Below are 6,267 nucleotides of genomic sequence, written 5' to 3'. Positions count from 1 at the left end.
AGCTGTTGCATTGTGGTAAACTGTGGTCAATGACATGAGACAAAGTATATGTAAACTGCTGTATGGAAAGTGAATTTGCTCTGTAAATCTTCACCAAAATCACAATAAAAAAAAAGAAAGAAAGAAAGAAAGACCTCCTTGCCTGAGTAAGAGATACTTGAACTATGCTTTAAATTTTGAATAGAAGAAAACAATAACAATACTAAATGAAAGAGTGGTGTAGGTAAAAGAACAACAAGTGCAGAGTCCCTTGAGTAGAGAAAACTTGGTATGTTTGAAAAGAGAATTAGGAAATAAAAAAAAAAGTCTGTATCACTATAGTAGAGTGAACTAGAGAAAAAGAGAAAGAGCTTGAAATCAGGCTGGTACAAGGTAATACAGTAACTGGATAGCCATCATAAGAAGTTTGGGTTTTATTCTAATTTCAATGGAAAGGCACTGGGTAGTCTTAGCAGAGGAACAGGATGATCTGATTTATACAAAAAGAGCACTCTGAAAGATTAGTCTTAAGAGTAGCAAGAGTGAAAGCAAGACCAGTTGTAACCTACTGATGACTACTAAGCCATGCAGATAATAGATGACAGACGCTTGAATAGAGATGATAGTGGTGAAGAGAGTAGGGGTTGGTCTTAATCCTGATCAATATGCCCATCCTGTTATTATTGTCCCAGAAAAAAATATACATCATTCTTCCCTACCTGCTTCTGCATTGATCCAACTCCCCAAATATTAGTTCCATTTCTCCTTCTTACTTTTTTGGACTTAATGCTAGATTGCTTCCCTGTTGTTCTCTATCACTAAACCTTCTACCCCATAAAGGTGTCTGGGTATGAAAAGGCTTCATCTGCTCCCCCCAGTTCTGTCAGGTAGTATACGGATCTCAAGCGATCCCTGCGGGTTTAAGCTCCAGTTCAGCCTGCCTCCCCTACCCGGAGCCCTGTCTACCCTACCTGATAGATTGGAATAGACAGGGCTGTCTGTAAAGCTAGAGATCACACTCCACTACAGGCGTGCTCTCCTATTTGACCAGTACAAAAAATAACTGTTTGCTCTAAAGCTTAGGCAGCTTCTCTTTATGAATGACTTCAAACATTACCATCGCATATCTGTTTATTCTGCATTTTTCCTGTGAGTAGCTTAAAGTGGTAAGTCATATCTCAATATAAAACTTTGCTCTTCAGACTTTAAAGGGCTTACTAATTTCACATTGTGTACTGTTCAGTAGGTGAAAAAAAAAAAAAATCTCATTTTGGTCCTAACAATCATTTGCTCTTATGGCTTGTATATTTCACCATCTTTATTTTTTGTTTCTCTGTGAAAAACAAGATATTTTGTATGTCAACAGCTTACTGTTCACAAAAAGAGACCTGACAGCTATGATTAATGAAGTAAAGTCTCCATGCTCTGGGGTTGGCAGTAATGGCTTGCATTTTCCAGTTGTGAAAAGTTTCCTCCTGCAGGCAGTTAAAGAAATGTGTTTCCTGAACTTCTTTTCTTGCTTTGATCTTTGCCCAGCTCTCATCCCAAGACCAAGCAAACATGGGTACTCTGTTCAACTTTCAAAATGTAGGCTTTGCTGGCAGCCCCACTGAGTCAACCACCAACATTTTCCACATGATTCTACTACAGATTAAATTATAAAGAGCAGAAAACCTAGTGGGTTCACTTTGCTCTGAGTTATAATTTTGCCTACCATTCAAGTCGCTCTCTCTCTCTCTCTCTCTCTCTCTCTCTCTTTCTCTCTCTCTCTCTCTCCTCCACTGTCTGTCTGTCTCTGTGTGTGTGTGTGTGTGTGTGCCTCCAGGAGCATGGGATAGAGAGAGAGAGACCTCTATTTACATCAAGTCTTTGCAACTTATCTGGGAATTCTAAGCAAATTGTGTAAGCTTTCAGAGCCTCGGATTTCCCACTTGTACAGTGGAGATTTTGACACATACTTTGCAGGGTTCTTACAAGGATTTGATAAGTCGGTTATGGAAAGGGCTTACTATACTACTGAGTAAAAATAAATGCCACTATTACCACACAATCAGATAATGTGTAGCTCACCAAGAAATCTCATTTAATAAGAGATACTTGTATGTGTTTTGGGTTTGAGATGAGAAAGATATTTTACAAATAAGCCCTAGATATTTATGTGTTTCCTACAAACAAGCCTTGACTCTCTCTCCACTGTCATTCATCTAGTATGAAATCAATAATAAGCAGGTTCCTAATAAGCCAAAGGCATGCTTGTTCCCCTTCATATAAGAGAAAATCCTATGCATGCATTTATACTGCAAACACTCCCTTACAGACTGAACACTGCAGCAGGAAATAACACTTGGCAAACTTGCTTACTCTTCGTTTCCAAATGTTAACAGCCTTTGCTTCATGTCTTGAGCGTGGGGGTGAGGCACATAAAAAAAAAACTCAGAAATTTATGGCTCTTTGTTGGTAGTGTGTAGGTGGCTACAGCAAAGGAATTCTCAAAACTTAGCAATAAGGCAACCACATGAAAGAGAATAAGAACATTAATTCATAATATTTACTAAGCACTAATCATGTTATAGGAGCTCTGGTAGCATAGTGCCTAAGGCACTTGACTGCTAACCAGAAGGCTGGAAGTTCAAACCCACCAGCCACTCCTCAGAAGGAAGGTTGGGCAATCTACTTCTGTAGTGATACTGCCTCGGAAGCCTGAGGAGGGGTTGCTGTGAGTCAGGTCCGACTCGACGGCACATAACAACAACAACAACAACAACAATCATGTTTGATGATCTGTTCCCACACAGATTACAGCCTGCAAAACCCTGTGGGGTAGTTGTACTCTGTCACATGAGGTCAGCATCAGTCAAAAAACGACTGGATAGCACCTAACAATGACAACAATCACATGTTTACTCATCCTAGGTGCCCTGGAAAAGTCCAGTTTTTAGACAAGTAAGACTGAAGCGCAGATCCCAACTATGATGACAGCCTCTAAGTGATCTCAATATTGAAATCATATGGTGACAACTTTATTTAATTCTGACTCCCTTTGTGTGATTTGCTACCTCTTCATGTCTAGTAGGTGTCTGAAGTCTCCGTTCCCAGAGTTTCCCAGGGAAGAGATGAAACTGACCCAAGTCCTGATTCAGCTCTCATATAAGTGGGAGCATTTGCATGAGGTTTTACAGACCACATGCTTAACTGCTAACTGAAAGTCTGGAGGTTCAAGCCCACCCAGAGACATCTCAGAAGAAAAGGCTAGAGATCTACTTCCAAAAAATCAGCTATTGGAGACTCCACAGAGCAAAGTTTTACTCTGACACACATGATTGTTATTGTTGTTAGTTGCCATCAAGTCAGTTCCAATTGATAGCAACCCTATGCACAACAGAACAAAACACTACCTTGTCCTGCACTATCCTTACAATCGTTGTTAAGTTTGAACCCATTATGCCAGCCATTGTGTCAGTCCATCTCACTGAGGGCCTTCACCGACCCTCTTCTTTACCAAGCATGATGTCCTTCTTCGGTGCTGGCCCCTGCTGATAACACGTCCAAAGTACATGAGACAACATCTCACCATTCTTACTTCTAAGGACCATTCTGGTTGTACTTCCTCCAAGACAGATTTGTTCATTCTTCTGGCAGCCCATAGTGTATTCACTATTCTTTGCCAAAACCATAATTCAAAGGCATCAATTCTTCTTCATGCTTCCTATTCATTGTCCAGTTTTAGCAACTGTATGAGGCAACTAAAAATACCATGACTTGTGTCAGGCACACCTTAGTCTTCAAAGTGACATATTTGCTCTTTAGCACCTTAAGGAAGTCAATATACATGGGATTGCCATGAATTGGACTGACAATTTATTCGACAGCAACTGGTTTGTTTTTCTTTTTTTTCTGGCGTGAGAAAGAAACTTGGTAATTCTCTAGCTTTTCTACCTCTTCTCGTGAAACCTCATTACTGGAGATGCAAGGGAAAGGCCTTTCCACAATTGAACAAGGACTCAGAATAGGGCACAGTGGCCCCTCCAGCACATGCCCAGAGATATATCTTCTTCAATACAAAAGTAGAGAATCTGGCCCAGTGAATGCTAATGTATGCATATATTTATTTAGAAATATAAAGAATGAATAAGCAGTATTTCTTTTCTAAATGAAAGACCTTATGGTTAAATGAACTTCAGAATTAGAACAATTTTTAACCGCTTGCCTCACACAAAAACTCATTCAGGCTTAGAAATTGGCAAAGACCATACTAATGATAAAAATACTTATCCTTCAATCACATTTTCCATAGACCCTCTAATTTCCAAGTTTTACTGTTAAAAGAATCTCAGTGAAAAATCTGGGCTGACTGTTCACAATAATTGTGTAATATTAACAGGATGTCAGGGTTTACAGGGTTTTCCCATTTCCTCTGTAAAAATCTTACCACTACCAAAACATGCAACCACTACTTTAGTCTTTCAAGAATTGCGCAAAGCTATAGTCAAAGGGACTGTTCATTCATTTCTCTGTTCATTCAAAAATATTTGTTGAGCACCCTCTCTGGGCAGTTGTTATATTAGACTCATAGAGTAATAATAATAACAAAAGCAATAATGAAATAATAGATAACATTTTATACTACTTATTATGTGCCAGGCACATCATTCTAAGCATCTCATGGGTAATTGCTGCAAAAATGTCCTACAAGGTTGCTTGTAAGCTGCTCAGTTACCTGTAGAACATTAATTGATGCCTGTGCCGACACTCCTCTGTTACCTTATCCCCGATCTCCAGTCCTGAGTCCCATCTCTGGCTACTAGCCTTTTTTTGATCAGCCCATATTTCTCTCCAATTAAACCCTAATTCCAGAAGGACTGGAAGCCTCCAAATCAGGGGTTTGGGAGGATATGGAGAGAATTCTTCACTGCCTCAAGGAACTAACTAAACAAAATTTGGGTTGAAGTGAGAAAGGAAGAAAGAAGTGTAAATTAGCAAGACAAGCTTTGATCTCAGACTAATATTTCCATGATTGAGTCAGCCAACTTGAGGATGAAACTCAAGATCCAACATTATGTTAACCTCTGTCAGGCCAAAACCATCATAAAACTGTACTTATAATTACATCCTTGAATATAGTTTTGGCCCTAAGAGCTACATTATCTGAGAACATTAGAACTAGAAATAACTTTAACAAATAGAGAAGCTGAGGCCTAAATAAGTTAAGAAATATTTCTCATGCCATATAAGTTCCTAGCATTCAAGTTAGAATCACATACTCAGAATGCCAAGCTCATCCCATTCACCTGGTCACCAAATGTCTGAATCCTCCCTATAATATAATATCCCTGCCAAGTGATTATACAGCCCATGCTTGGACCTCTCAAATTATGGGGCACACTCTCCTCTCTCAGAGTCCCTGAGTGGTTCAAATGGTTAATGCCCTCAATGATGAACTAAAAGATTGGTCGTCTGCATTCACCCAGAGGTGCTTCAGAAGAAAGGCCTGGCCATCTCCTTCTGAAAAGTCAGCCATTGAAACTCTATGGAGCACAGTAGTACATAGACACACATGGGGTCTCCCCACAAATTGGAGACAACTTGATAGCAACTGGTTTCTCCTTTCTCAATAGTTGCAATGATGGCCTCAAACCATTGTGAGGATGACACTAGACTGGACTCTTCATTCTATTGTACACACAGTTACCATGAGTTGGAGTTCATCTGATATAAGCTACCTACAACTGCTCTTCTCTCTGGGAAGCTGCATTGATTGATTGAAGGGCTCCAACTCATAGAAAATCTTTTGTATTTTGAATTGAAATATCTCTCCATGTTACTTCAATCCAGTGGGCCTCACTGTGTCATTAAAGGACCCATTGCTCTATTTTTTCCCTTTTCCGCAAAAAGTCAGTGGAAGACTCAGCAGCACTTTTGACCACGGTCAATATCTCTAGTTCCTCCCACACTTTCCTGTATAACATAGAACAGTAACTAAGGTCTCTCACCTCTTCTTTATTAGTAGGAGACAATGATCTACAGGGGTGAAAACCATGAGCTTTGCAGACAGACAAACCATGGGGCTGAATGTCACTTCTACACTCACAATTGTAATTTCCAAAGGCAGTTTTCTTAACCTTGGTTTCTTTCTCTGTAAATTGGTGATGAACTCCAAAAACCCAAACTCACTGCTGTCGAGTCGGATCCAACTCATACTGACCCTTCCTTGGGTTTCTGAGGCAGTATCTCTATGGAAGTAGATTGCCCAACCTTCCTTCCGAGGAGTGGCTGGTGGGTTTGAGCCGC

Source organism: Orycteropus afer, unplaced genomic scaffold (assembly GCF_000298275.1).
Source record: "Orycteropus afer afer isolate SDZICR_OR568_19922 unplaced genomic scaffold, OryAfe1.0 scaffold00321, whole genome shotgun sequence".
NCBI classification, from domain to species: domain Eukaryota; kingdom Metazoa; phylum Chordata; class Mammalia; order Tubulidentata; family Orycteropodidae; genus Orycteropus; species Orycteropus afer.
The sequence above is the reverse complement of the archived record's forward strand: the minus strand, read 5'-3'. Positions refer to the sequence as shown.